Source organism: Tachyglossus aculeatus, chromosome 20, assembly GCF_015852505.1.
Source record: "Tachyglossus aculeatus isolate mTacAcu1 chromosome 20, mTacAcu1.pri, whole genome shotgun sequence".
In the NCBI taxonomy this organism is placed as follows: domain Eukaryota; kingdom Metazoa; phylum Chordata; class Mammalia; order Monotremata; family Tachyglossidae; genus Tachyglossus; species Tachyglossus aculeatus.
The window spans coordinates 1,318,518-1,333,592 of NC_052085.1; positions in this window are offsets into that span (position 1 = coordinate 1,318,518).

A 15,075-nucleotide genomic window follows, 5' to 3' on the forward strand; every position below is an offset into this window, starting at 1 on the left:
AAAAACTTGAAGATTCCTTATAAGACTGCAATGTAAACTAACCTTAGCTTCTGTAGGCAGGGATCCTGTCTACCTATTCATTTTGTACTCTCCCAAGAGCTAAGTACAGTTCTCTGTACACAGAAAGCGCCCACATTTCATTCATTCATTCATTCAATCGTATTTATTGGGCACTTACTGTGTGCAGAGCACCGTACTAAGCGCTTGGAAAGTAGAAATCAGCGACATGTAGACGCGGTCCCTACCCAACAACGGACTCGCAGTCTAGAAGGGGGGAGACGGACACCAAAACAAAACAAGTAGGCAGGCATCAAGAGCATCAACATAAATAGAATTATAGATATATACACATCACCTTGTGGACAGGGAATGAGTCTACCAACTCTGTTACACTGTACTATTCCCAGTACTTAGCATGGTGCTCTGCCCACAGTAAGTGCTCAATAATTACAATTGATTGATTGGCCCCCAGGGAACATGTGAAATGGGTTCACGGTCCTTTCCCGCTCCCGCTTCCTATGATGAAATGAGGAGGGGGTCTCAGGGGCCAGTGCACCTGATCTGCCAGGGCAAAGAAGCTCCTGCCACCCGGAGAGTGAGCTGAGCGGGGGAATAGGAAAGACAGGAAAAGCGCTGAGCAGCGAGGATGGCAGAGTCTCCCCCACAGCTGTTTTTGGGGAGATGCCAACCCTGGAAATCAGAGATCTGGTGCTGGCTCCTGGTAGCCAGAGGGTCACTGTCACTGGGGCAGGGAGAATTGACCAGGCTCCAATCCCTTACCATGGGGAACACTTGGATTGAACACTTGAACATTTGTTAACACTTGTTAACAAATGCCATCATTGTTATTATTATTATTATTATTATTATTATTATTGGATTGTCTCATCCTATCAGACACTGGGTACCACTTTAATAAAGCTGCAAAAGGAAAAGAGAGAGCGGGACTGAGTTCCATCTGGACTCCTCTCCAGAAAGATTCATGAGGAATCATGTGAAAAGAAAATTGCTGCCCCGGTCGTCACCACCACCTGAGCCTTCCTCTGGGTCAATCCTGTGCTTGAAAATCTACAGCCGTGTTACCGGGGTGATGGTCCTGCTGCGGGAGAGCAAGATGAGGACCTGGAAGGAGAACTCCGTGTCCTGCAGCAGCCCCAGAGAGCCAGGCAAAATCCGGCAGCAGGGCGCCTGTCCTTGGGCCTCACGACTCCATCTGCATCCCCTCTCTCTGGGATCGGGGGCAAGTGCCCACTTCTTCCCCTCTGGGATGGGAGATAAGGGGATGCACGTGGGCTACGGAAGAGAATGACAGCTTGGGAAACCGCCTTTGACAATGGCCCTTATGCAGACCAACTGATCGGGGACCCAGTTCCAACAAAAAGCTGCAGTCTCTGCGTGGCTGGCTTTTACCACGAAACCCACGGAAGTAAAGAAAGATAAGTATGCAAATGGAGACTATGGGTCATTTCGCCAGCGGGCGGTGGTTCTTTGTACAAAACGAGAAAAAGTCCGAGTGAATACTCATGCTGGAAGGTTGGAGACTCGTTTCTTTGCCCTTGAGCAGCCATGTATGCAAGTAACAGGAGATCAGACCTCTCCTGGGTGTGCTCGATCACAAAGGGTGTGCACACATTCCTTCTGATGGTCTGGGTCGAGGTTATGTACATGGCAACCATCTTGGCACCAGGTCGCGTCTTGGAATGTAAACATTCCCACCGGTTCAATCGCAGGCATCTGTTGCTGTCACTGATGTCCCCTCTCTGACTTTCCCACTCTGGTCCTCACCCAGCTTTCCACCGCCCGCTGTGCCTCCCTCTCCTTGGGTGGCCTTTACCCAAAATTTCTTAGAGAGTGCCCATCCGGTCGTGATCGTTCAGTTAGCCCACAGGCTGACTGAAAAGAACCCAAGAGACAGCATGGAGGAGAGCAGGGAATGGTAATAATTTTTAAAGCGTCATCTGCTGCCAGGGGAACTGAAGCTGAAATAGGTTGGGGATTAGGAGACCAAGTGCTGGGGAAGTTGGGGTATAAAAGTGTGACACACACACACACACACACCCTCCCCACCACTCAGAGAAACAGGAACAAAGGCAGGCACAGGGGCACTGACCCCGCTCTCAGAAAGGACCGGTGTTGGAATAGTGCCATAGTTTAGGGAGTAGAGGGACAGCACGGCTCGGGTGGAACAGCGAGAAGAGGGAAAGAAAAATAGGGTGATAGAGTGGGAAGAGGATATAGAGGAGGAGGAGTAAGGAAAAGAAGAGACAAAAGAGGAGGAGGCAGAGATGGAAAAACAATGGGGAATAATGACGGAAGAGAAGTGAAGAGCTATGTGGAAGACTGGTAACAAAAGGGAATCAATAAAAGTTGTCTCTCATGGGCCTGGGTACTGTCCCTCTAACAGGATGGGGATGGGGGCAAGATGGAGGGGCTGATCCTCATGCTCCCTTGCTAGCAGTGACCTAACTCTCTAGCTGTGCATGGTTAATGAGTTGTTTTATAGCATCTTTAAGGTTCTCTTCAAATACATGTTAAAGCTGTAGACTAGCTGGTGGCTGAAACATCTGACCTCAAGTGATTTCACAAAAGAACAAAGTATGCTATAGGTAATTTCTCTTCCTGGGAAGCAAGGAAATAGGTCTTATAGAATGTGTGGGGTTGGGATTTCAGCGACGTTGGATGATTCCCTAATTTCCTTCCAATTAGAGGTAGGAGATTAGCTGGGCCCCACAAGAGTCTGGCAATTTCTGACCTCACTCCCTGAGGAGGAGGAGAAGGACTCTGAACAATATTTATCCAAACTGGAAAACAATGAGGAGGGGAAGTGGATTCTTAACGTCTCACCACCGATCCCAGTGGAGACTCTGTAGGTAGTCATGTAGGGAAAACAATCCTTTCCGTGGGTGGCAAGAGAAGTCGGGGCCAAGAGGAGACTGGAATCTAAACTGAGGGGGCAGAGAGGAAGCTGGTACATTCAAATGCAAAAACTGCCAGAAGACAGATGAGCCAAACTGAAGGTGTGTTTTACTTTCCTCCAGCTCAGAAGTGGCGGGAGTCCTTGCTCTGCCCAACGTGAGGCCAAGGGAGAGTGCATGTGGGCCTGGCGGCAGGAGGATCGACAGTTTCCCCACGGCTCAGGCAGAAAGGGCAGCATCTCCTCGAGTCTCACAGTGGAAGCGGTGAAGGCAGTCCCCATGCTCCATCAAGAGGCCTCACGACGGCTTGCTACACCTCCTGAGCCAGATGGGTCTGATGTTTCCAAGACAGCTCTGCTCTTTTTCCAAGAGACCCTGTGGTCCACAGGCAGGAAAGAGCCGAGAGAAGCCCGGAAAGACCCCTGCTCCCATCACGTTTCCCTGACCTCTGAGAGGAGAGTCTTTTACACTCTCTCGCAGGCATCCCAAAAAGAGTTCTACAAGGGCACCCCCACTGTCTGCCTTATTTATTTTTTCCAGTCTGCTCCATCATCTCCTGCTCTCTCCTCACCCATCCCATCCACTATGTGTTTCAAACCTCTGTCCCCCAGCTCCCCTGGGACTATTACCACCAGCCAGGCCAGCCCAATGCTCTAAAACTCCAAATCTGCCCCCCTCAGCTGGTCAACTCTGGTCCCATTACAGCTGCCCCTGGCCCTTCCCTGCCACCCGAGTCCCCTACAGCACTCCCCTCCTGCTCGGGACCCCCAAAAGAGCAGGGCAGTGGCCACGGGGCTGGGGTGGATAGAGATGAACTTGGGGCCTTAATTTCCTGAATCTTGGAACAGAAACATAACATCACGAGAAAAAGAATGTATATCGTTTGGCTTTACTGTACGGCTGTGGCCATCTGGACACATGTTCTTTATTTACAGTGCTGGATGAAATTCAGCTTATCCTCCGGGCAGGAGAAGTAAACACCATCAGAGTTCAAGTACAAGAAGCCGCCTACATGAGAACGTATGCAAAAACATGAAACTTCTCCTTTCCCCGGGAATGAGCGAAATGGGTCACTGGCTATTAGATTATTGATAAAATTGTTACATCGAGTCAGTCCACCTGCTGAGCTGGTATCGATCTCTTCTACCCCACACTTCAAACTATTGTTCCAGTGGGTGGCTTGATGTCTCAAAAGCTTAGGGCTTTTGGGGTAAAAAGTCCAGAAGCTGGCTTTGTTCCTGAGCTCATTTGGAAAGCCAGTGGCAGGGAGACCTGGAAGTCGTGGGCAGGGCCACCAGATGAGGATTCAAATGTCCCTCAGTCCTCTACCCTGGTATAACCTCAGTTCTCACGGCTCAGAATACACCGTACATACCAGAGGCTTCGTTTTCACAGGCGGTAACTCACTCCACCCAAGGAAACTTCAATACAAAGACCGACAGGCTAATTCCACACACCTCTTTGGAACAACAAATAGGAGGTGACAGTCACTATTTTAGTTCTTTTCAAACTTGTCAAGTCTGTTAAAAGAAAACAATGCCGATCACTAAGAAGTGTGAGGCCTAATGGAAAGAGCATGGGCGTGGTAGTTGGAGGACCTGGGTTCTAATCTCAGCTCTGCCAGCTGCTTGCTGGGTGACTTCTCTGTGCCTCAGTTTCCACCTTCAACCACCTGGCCTGGGTTGGCTCCATCTACTCTCAAAGCAAGTAACTGCATAGTGTATACCCAGCCTGGGTACCCCCTTGGAAAATGAACTGGGCACCCACATCTGTCCTCAAGGGCACTGACTTCGAATTGACCCCAGAAAGGACCCCCATGAAGCACGGGCCCTTCTCTGCTCAGAACAGAGGGATTTAGCTTCTGCTGGCTCGGGGGAAGGACATAAGCAAAGCTGCATGGGGACTCTTGCTCAAAACCCAGGATTATCCTGAAGCCTTAACCTCCTCCAACGTGCATGAAAAGCAAGTTCATCCTGGTGTTTCTGAAACTCTCCTTTAATGTACGATTAGACCACTTCATGTTTGATCTGAGGCACTGCTTTGATGTCTTGACTCTACAGCATTTTGCAATCACTTCAATTAAAGCTACTTTATGAGTAGCTTTAGACTGGGCCCAGAAGGAGAAAAATGCATTCTTGAATCCTTGGGATTTTATCAAGAAGAAAAAACCTGCCAGAGGACAAAGATGGGATGAAAATGCCACCCACGGGCAAAAAACCTTCAGGAATATAAGGAAACCAGTCGGAATATACACCAAATAAGGGCTAAGTGTTGCCAAGAGAGCAGGGCAGGCCCAAGTTTAATTTAGATGCTGCATCTTCTTGGGGCTCTTACTAACATAAAAATCTGATTAAGGATTGTATTCATAAAGCGACAAAGTTCACGGAACAAATTCATTCACTTATCAAGAAGGAAAAGACTTTTCTTTTGTCCCATTTTAAACCTCCTCTCTAGGTGGCCCATCTGATCCTGGCTTCTACTTTCACGTCCCTACTTTCACAGTGCTCTGCACATAGTAAGCGCTCAATAAATACGATTGATGATCTGAAAAAGGGGGCCTGTGGCCTATGTGGGATACTCTGCACCAGAGCCCACAGCCACAATCAATCATTAGTATTTACTGAGTACCCACATGCATGCTTGGGAGAGTACAACAGCCTTAGAAGACCCGATCCAGTCCTCAAGGAGCTTTCAGTTTCAGGAGGGAAACAGATAATGAAGGGAAAAGAAAAACACTTAGTACAGCGCTCTGCACACTGGAAGTGCTGAATAAATACAATTGAATGAAATACCATTATGACTACTTCCACTCGGTCCCAGATTGTTGGCTTTCTGACTGGTGTGTATAGTGGAATAGTGATCCCTGCTATAAAGTGCAAATGGCTTGCCAAAAATCGGGAATGAGAAAGGAACAATCCTTGGCTGTGGGGAACCCAGTGGGCTTCTTCGGCCCTGTACTCCCCGACAGCCTTAAACTGGCCCTGAGCCATCTTCGCACAGAAAAGTCCTAGATTAGACTGCAAACTCCTAGTGGGCAGGGACTGTGTCTACCAACACTGTTATACTGTACTCTCCCAAGCTCTAGGTATAGTCCCCTAGACTGCAAATTCACTCTGGGCAGGGTATGTGTCTGTTATATTGCTGAATTGTACTCTCCCAAGAGCTTAGGCGAGTGCTTGGGACACAGTAAGTGCTCAATAAATACAACTGATTGATTGTTCTGCAAAAAGCAGCATGGCCTGCGAGTCAGAAGAGCCTGGGTTCTAATTCTGGCTCCACCACTTGTCTGTTGAGTGACCTTGGGCAAGTCACTTTACTTCTCTGCGCCTAGGTTGCTTCATCAATTAAATGGGGATTAAGACTGTGAGCCGCACGTGGGACATGGACTGTGTCCAACCTTATTAGCTTGCATCTATCCCAGTGCTTAGTACAGTGCCCGGCACATACTTAGTGCTAAACAAATACCATAAAAAAGCACTCAAAAAATTCAATTGATTGAGTGATTGGCAGAGTAGGGTGGAAGGGAGAAACCTGCTTAGTAGTTGGGAAAAGGGAAGGGGGGCTCTGGCCCTTGGGAAAAAGGGAAATCCAGTGGAAGGGGGGAGCCACGGGCAATAAGTGAATCCCTAGAGTTGTCGTTCGTTCACCATTCAATCGTATTTACTGAGCAGTTACTGTGTGCAGAGCACTGTAGTATACACTTGTCCTGGGGTGGGGTGGAGAAGCTGGCAGAAGGGAGGGTCCCAGGCTTTTCCCAGAGGGGGTGGAGGTCATATCTGTGTGTCAAGTGTGACCCTCAGAAGTGCTGGACTCAGACTTATTCATACGAACTCCAGATTCAGACACAAATATGTGACATTGTTACCGCCTTGGTTGTATCAGCAGAAGCTTCTCTGCCTTTGCTTTCAGGTTTCTGGAGATGAACATTTATGAAAAAAACCAAAACTCATGGTGGTCCTGGGGCCGAACGGCCCAGGCAAGGCCACCTCACCCACCTTCTCCTCCCTGAGCAGCGTGGCTCAGTGGAAAGAGCACGGGCTTTGGAGTCAGAGGTCGTGGGTTCAGATCCTGGCTCCGCCACACGTCTGCTGTGTGACCTTGGGCAAGTCACTTAACTTCTCAGAGCCTCAGTTACCTCATCTGTAAAATGGGGATGATGACTCTGAGCCCCACGCGGGACAACGTGATCACCTTGTATCCCCCCAGTGCTTAGAACAGTGCTTTGCACATAGTAAGTGCTTAACAAATGTCATTATTATTATTATTATTATTCTCTCTTTCTTTGCTCTACTTGAGCCCTGTACCCAACCCGCCTCTTTGTTTTCTGGCTTTCAGAGAGACGAGAATTGCTTTGGGTCGACTATGGCAGTAGATGCCTCTGTCAAGACATCATAAAGTGGGAGATACTTTACAAACATCCATTATGACAACCTGCAGACTTCTCAGTGTAAAATTTAACTTGAAAATTGGTTCTCCCTGTATTTAGGAAAACGCGTTGGAACTTGTTGGGGAGCCGAGCTGAGTGGCTGTGCGCTCAGGCAGGATGGCAAACACAGGGAAGGATCCGTAAATACATTGAAGCATTTCTTCCACGGAGAGCAAACAGATTTCCACCACCTGGGCTAAAGCTTGCCTTTCCTGGAAGATTTGGAGGTTTAGACTGGCCTGCCCACCCATTCGGTTAACCCTCGCTAGACCAGGTCGTGGCTAAGCAGGATGCTTAGATACCAGATGCTTCAGGTAAACCATTAGTTCTCCATGGCTGTTTGCGGGCAAAGAGCAAATGCAGAACTTTTGTTGGAATGGGAGGTGTAACATATACTGCTCGCCAACAGCTTTGGAATCTCTTTAAATAAATACGATTTAAATAAATATGATTGATTGATTTAAAATGTACAACAAAGAACCATGTCTAACTCTCACTTGTGAATTTATTCCTCATCAATCAATAAATCAATCAATTGTATTTATTGAGCACTCACTGTGCGAAGAGCACTGTACTAAGCTCTTGGGAAAGTAAAATATAACAGAGTTTGTAGACTCGTTCTCTCCACAAGCTTACAGTTTAGAGGGAGCATACAGTCTAGAGGTTAGTACAGTGTTCTGCACACAGTAAGAACTTACTTAATTACTACTGCTACTACAACTAACTGCTACCAGAGGCTGTTTGGAAGCCAGCAGCAGGTGGTATTATCATCATCAATCATATTTACTGAGCACTTACTGTGTGCAGAGCACTGTACTAAGCGCTTGGGAAGTACAAGTTGGCAACATATAGAGACAGTCCCTACCCAACAGTGGGCTCACAGTCTAAAAGGGGGAGACAGAGAACAAAACCAAACATACTAACAAAATAAAATAAATAGAATAGATATGTACATGTAAAATAAATAAATAAATAGAGTAACAAATATGTACAAACATATATACAGGTGCAGTGGGGAAGGGAAGGAGGTAAGATTGGGGGATGGAGAGGGGGACGAGGGGGAGAGGAAGGAGTATTACAGAGTAAATGGTTTTCAAAGAATCAATCAAGCAATGGTATTTTTTGAGCCCTTACTGTTTGCACAGCACTGGACTAAATACTTGAGAGAGTACAATATGATAGTTGGTAGACCTGTTCCCTGCCCTCAAAGAGCTTACAATCTAGAGAGAATCAATGTGGGCAAACCTGAGACTGAGCTAGGTCAAAAGTGAGGCCCAAAACACAAGCATGGGCATGGACTTCGGCTTCTGTAGTCCATTCAGATCAATTCCTTGAGCTCAGATATGGGCATATTTTTGCTTTGCCAACTCGAGAAAAGAGGAGGGGAAAACCGGGCCTCCTATTGTTTGATCTGGGTACCGAGAGAGTCTCTAAACATGGACAATGTCTCAAAATAGGAGAAGAAATGAATGTCTTGGTGGACTGGCATAGGGGCAGGGGAAAAGGGTGGAATTCAATGAGAATGAAACTTTAATGACCACCTGGGCAAGAGAGGGAAGAGCTGGTGATGAAATTTCCTAGCCTGGAATGGAGGCAAATGGACTACCAACAAAGCGCCTAAAACTGCTTGTGACGGTATCTTCTTGCCCTTTATAGGCCCGAGCAGAATAGACTCCCACACATTTCTTACAGATTCCCTACATCCCTGAGAATTTTTTTTGATGGCATTTGTTAAGCACTAAGTACCAGATCAATCAATCAATCAATCGTATTTATTGAGCGCTTACTGTGTGCAGAGCACTGTACTAAGCGCTTGGGAAGTACAAGTTGGCGACACATAGAGACAGTCCCTACCAGATACTGTATTAAGCATTGGGGTGGATACAATCTAATCAGTTTGGACACAGTCCCTGTCTCTTGTGGGGCTCACAGTCTTAATCCCCATTTTACAGATGAGGAAACTGACGCACAGAGAAGTGAAGTGGCTTGCCCAAGGTCACACAGCAGACAAGTGGCAGAGCCGGGATTAAAACCCAGGTCCTTATGACTTCCAGGCGAGGACTCTATCTAGGAAGCCACGCTGCTATCGAAGGGCAGATCAGAACCCAGTCACCAAAAATGATCAAGGAAAAATGCTTAGGAATTAAAATTAGAAGAGTGAACTGTACGAGTTGGCCAAGTGGCGACTATTGAGAGGGGGAAAAAAATCCTTCAAATACTTGGAGAGAGATAAATAGTTTCTGAGTAATAACGAAAAAATGATTAAGGATATTCAAAATTAGGCTGAACTCAGCATTCCATCATTCATGCTAATTACCAAAGGCCCTCGAGGGAATGAGGCTAGGCTGAAGAAACTTTGAAGTGTTAGTCGAAAATATGGCCAACAACCCACATACGGCACATCTCAGAGTTCCCAAGAAGCCTCAATCAGTCAATCAATCGCATTTATTGAGCGCTTACTGTGTGCAGAGCACTGTACTAAGCGCTTGGGAAGTACAAGTTGGCAACATATAGAGACGGTCCCTACCCAACAGTGGGCTCACAGTCTAGAAGGGGGAGACAGAGAACAAAACCAAACATATTAACAAAATAAAATAAATACAATAGTTAAGTACAAGTAAAATAAATAAATAAATAGAGTAATAAATATGTACAAACATATATACATATATACTCGCCGTCAGTATGGCTTTGACGGAACAGGCCCTGAGCCCAAGACCCAGCACGTGACCGCTTGGAAAGGAAACCCAGAACGTGTTCCTTGTCCCCCAGAAGCGTACACTGTGCTGATCCTGGACAGCACAAAGAATGGGAAACACTGAGCAGAAGGGTACAGTTTTTGAATCAATCAATCAATCAATCATATTTATTGAGCACTTACTGTGTGCAGAGCACTGTACTAAGCGCTTGGAAAGTACAAGTTGGCAACATATAGAGCCAGTCCCTACCCACCAGTGGGCTCACAGTCTAAAAGGGGGAGACGGAGAACAAAACCAAACATACTAACAAAATAAATAGAATAGATATGTACAAGTAAAATAAATAGAGTAATAAATATGTACAAACATATATACATATATACAGGTGCTGTGGGGAAGGGAAGGAGGTAAGATTGGGGGGATGGAGAGGGGGACGAGGGGGAGAGGAAGGAAGGGGCTCAGTCTGGGAAGGCCTCCTGGAGGAGGTGAGCTCTCAGTAGGGCCTCGTGAATTTGTGCTCAGGCTTGGAAACGAGCCGGGCAGGGATTTCAGGAGATGGAGGAGTGGAGCTGGGAAGGGGTAGGCTTCCACAAGCTAGCAGGCCAGAAAGCCACCATTTGGGGTCTTTCCAACCCTCGTCAGAGACCTAGATGAGTAAGGCTCCAGTCTAGCTCAGGAAGCTCTGGACTGTGAGCCCGTTGTTGGGTAGGGACCGTCTTTATACGTTGCCGATTTGTACTTCCCAAGCGCTTAAGTACAGTGCTCTGCACACAGTAAGCGCTCAATAAATACGACAATGAATGAATGAGTGAAGCAGAAGGGGCCCTCAGGCGGGGTGGACACCTAGAGCAACAATTACATATTTGTTAAGCATTTATTATGGGTCAGGTACTGTACTAACCGCTGGGCTGGATACAAGCTAATCAGTTGGGATGCAGTCCACGTCTCACATGGGGCTCACGGTCTTAATCTCCATTTTACAGATGAGGTGACTGAGGCACAGAGAAGTTAAGTGGCTTGCCCAGGGTCATATGGCACACAAGTGGCAGAGCTGGGATTAGAACCTGGATTGTTCCAACTCCCAGGCCCAGGCTCTATCCGCTAGGCCTTGCTGCTTCTCTATCGAGCATAACATCACTCCTCCTATCTGTCCTATTTTACCTCTTGCCCATCTTTTCCTGGAGCAGTACACAGGACGGTGGCGACCAGCAACCCAGACTTCCAAATTCCTGAACTTGGAAGGAAACAGAAATGACCGTCTTGTCCCTTCCCTTGCTTTCTGACCTATCATTTCACTTGTTTTATTTTGCAGCACTCCACCAGCGAGGCTGATGACCAAGGATAATATCGTCAACCGAAAGTGTGAGGCAAAAGGTGTCAGGGAAACTCCTGCACAGACCACAGATAGAAAAATGTGCTCGCAGTGCGTTACCTTGGTCGTCTGCGGGGCTGTAGCCGTTCGTAGGGCTCTCATCTCCCTCGAGGCTGGGGTGATGGCGGAAAGGACCCTGGGACGACACATGGGATTTTCTGCTTGCCCATCTCCCGTGCAGGCAGCAAACCAACATCCCCGGACGACCGTTTTGAGCCATTCTGACGACGCTTGCGGCTTGTTGAGTTGAAAGAGTTTCCCAGGAGTCCGGAGGTGGATCTAACTCCAGCATCCAAATTCAGTTCAGATCTGCAGCAGGGAAATCACATAACCCAAATTTCTCAACAGCAGTACAGAGCTGCAAACTCAGGGAAATCCCTTAGCGGGAGCGCCTAATGAAAACCCACAAAACTGAATAAAAAAGCTAGCGTCTTCTTCCCGAGGGAGCCATGGTTTGTCACCCTCTGGACCAAGCTCCAAGATACCATTTGAACTACAGGTTGGCAGAATGGTGGGACTGAAAAACCTTCACTATAGCTGCATGGGCAATTCTGTTACATAAATATAGAGTATGTTTAGCATTCTCCCCCTTTTAGACTGTGAGCCCACTGTTGGGTAGGGACTGCCTCTATATGTTGCAAATTGTACTTCCCAAGTGGTTAGTACAGTGTTCTGCACACAGTAAGCGCTCAATAAATACGATTGATGATGATGATGATGATGATGATGATGATTTACCATGTATTAAGTCTTGGGAATAATAATAATAATGATGGCATTTGTTAAGGGCTTACTATGTGCCAAGCACTGTTCTAAGTGCTGGGGGGGATACAAGGTAATCAGATCGTCCCACATGGGGCTCACAGTCTTAATCCTCATTTTACAGATGAGGTAACAGGCACAGAGAAGTTGCCCAAACTCACACAGCTGACAACTGGCGGAGCTGGGATTAGAACCCATGACCTCTGATTCCCAAACACATGCTCTTTCCACTGAGCCACGCTACTTCAGATTGGACACAGTCTCTGTCTCAGACATTCAGTGTATCACCCCCATTTTACAGATGCTGAAACTGAAATCCAGAGAGGTTAGCCGACTTTCCCAAGGTCACACAACTGGTGAGTGGCAGAGCTGGGCCAGGAACCCACGTTTCCCGATTCCCCGCCCTGTGCTCCTTTCACTAGACCTTGCTGCCTCCCTACCCTCCGTTGTTGGGTAGGGACCGTCTCTGTTGCCAACTTGTACTTCCCAAGCGCTTAGTACAGTGCTCTGCACACAGTACGTGCTCAAGAAATACGATTGAATGAATTGAATGAATGAAGGAAGGAAAACAAGTGAAGAGAAATAGGGTTAAACAAGTAAGATCTTTGCATTCTTTTCATTACTGTGTGCAGAGCACTGTACTAAGCACTTGGGAAGTACAAGTTGGCAACAGAGACGGTCCCTCTCTATTGGCACAGCTCAATAACTACGACTGAATGAATGAATGAATGAATGAAATGAGACCTACTGACAATGGAGTCTACTTCCTTGCATTCCCCTCTTTGTAAAGTCTCTCCCTTGGTAAATAAAAATAGGACAGTGAAAGAGCAGAATTCATTCACTTCAAAATGTATTTCAAGGTCGCTGTTTCTCCTTCCCAACTGCTCCTTCTTCATCTACTACTTTATCACTCAAGGCGTCGCCGCTCTCTCCTTGTGTAAGATCTCACAGTCACAACTCCTCTTGCCAAATCATCTCCTTTCCCACCTTCCAGAAATTCCAGCTGCCCCAAACTCCCCATTCCTCCCCTCTTCATCTTCAAAGCTCTCCATAAAGGGCCTTTTCTCAATCTTTCCAATCCCCATCTCCCACTCTGGCCGCAGTGCAAAACTGTTCTCCTTCACCCCACCCCGGGAATCTCCTCCAAGAGGCCTTCCCTGACTAAGCCCTCATTTCCGCAACTTGCTCTCCCTCTGTGTCACCTCTGCACTTGGACCTGTACCTTGTAAGCACTTGATATTCACCCTGCTTTCAGCCCCATGGTATCAATCAATCAATCAATCAATCGTATTTATTGAGCGCTTACTATGTGCAGAGCACTGTACTAAGCGCTTGGGAAGTACAAATTGGCAACACATAGAGACAGTCCCTACCCAACAGTGGGCTCACAGTCTAAAAGGGGGAGACAGAGAACAGAACCAAACATACCAACAAAATAAAATAAATAGGATAGAAATGTACAAGTAAAATAAATAAATAAATAGAGTAATAAATATGTACAACCATATATACATATATACACTTAATGTTCATCTGTAATTGCCCCCTCTAGACTGCAAACTCCTTGTGGGCAGGGAACATGCCTATCAACTCTATTGTATTGTCCACTCCCAAGTGCTTACAACAGCTTGCTGCACACAGAAAACACCTAACCACCGACTGATTGGTGATTGATTTAATCCTGGATCCCTTTTGCCAGAACCTGAGGAACGTCAGACGATTTCTCGCTACCCCTTTCCTCCCTTCCACAAAAATCTCTTTAATCACCTCGATGCTTTTGATTCTTGACGTTTTTCCTATTCTGCACCGATCTTGTAGTGTCTCTTAGCCGGAACCATCTGTGTTTTAAAGTTGCGAGTATATTTCTTGAACTGTGCTTGTGGTACAAGAAACATACGTACGCCCTCCAACCCAGGGACCCTCCCACCAAGGGGTGAGGGGAACCTGGAGGTAGCCCCCCAGTTTTAGGGGGAGAAGTGATAACCCAGCTCTGTTGACTCCAACCTTACACATTCCAGGGACTGAGGTCAAAGAGCTGTGTGATCCTGTCACTGCCTAACAGCTCCACCCTGGTTTCTGGATCTTTGGAGAGGTATTGGCTTCCCCTTTCCTTTTTGGTTCAGCGTAAAAGGCTCCTCTCCCAAGGGCCCTCACCTAGGGGTCAGCCCTCTGTTTTGCAATTTTTTCTCTACAGAGCTCTCTCCTCATAAAGCTAAATAAAAGGATCTATTGTTAAAGTCACTGGTTACATAAAATTCAGAATACAGATTCAACTGTTAGATAAAAACAGCGGTAGCATATTTCATGTATTAAACACCACACTAGGATAGCATTGAGACTACGGACTGTAAGGTTAAGTAAATAAAGGGGAAAGAAAGATTGGCAGAAGCCACTGAGGGTTATCTACTTTCTGTGGGCTGTGTTCGCTGAGGCAGAAAGGGGCATTAAACCCAAACGGAAACAGACGTTGGGTATCATTTCATGGCACAATGTGATCTATTCAGTTAATTATATATTTTTAAGTATCAGATTTTCTATTTCTTAATTCTAAAAAATCCTAACTGGAAGGGTTTCCATTACAAAGAAGTGGGGGGCATAGAGAGGGAGAAGGCAGCGGGCAGGAGGGTTGCTTTAAACCTGACTTCGAACGTGAACCCAGATGCACGACCCGCTGCCGTCTGAAAGCAGCTAACATCGGAAGCTGAAAACAAACGCGACGAAGTTGGAATTTCTCCAGCCTGCAGCCGTGCCACACGCCTCCCAGAAAGGGGAACAGCCATGACCTACAGCAAACCCATCTTTCAAACTCTACGGACCACAAAGCTTACCAAAATTCAAATTATCTTTTGCTTTTTACTTGCTGAATGAAGTACAATAATATTAGCTTCAAACCTTCTCTTC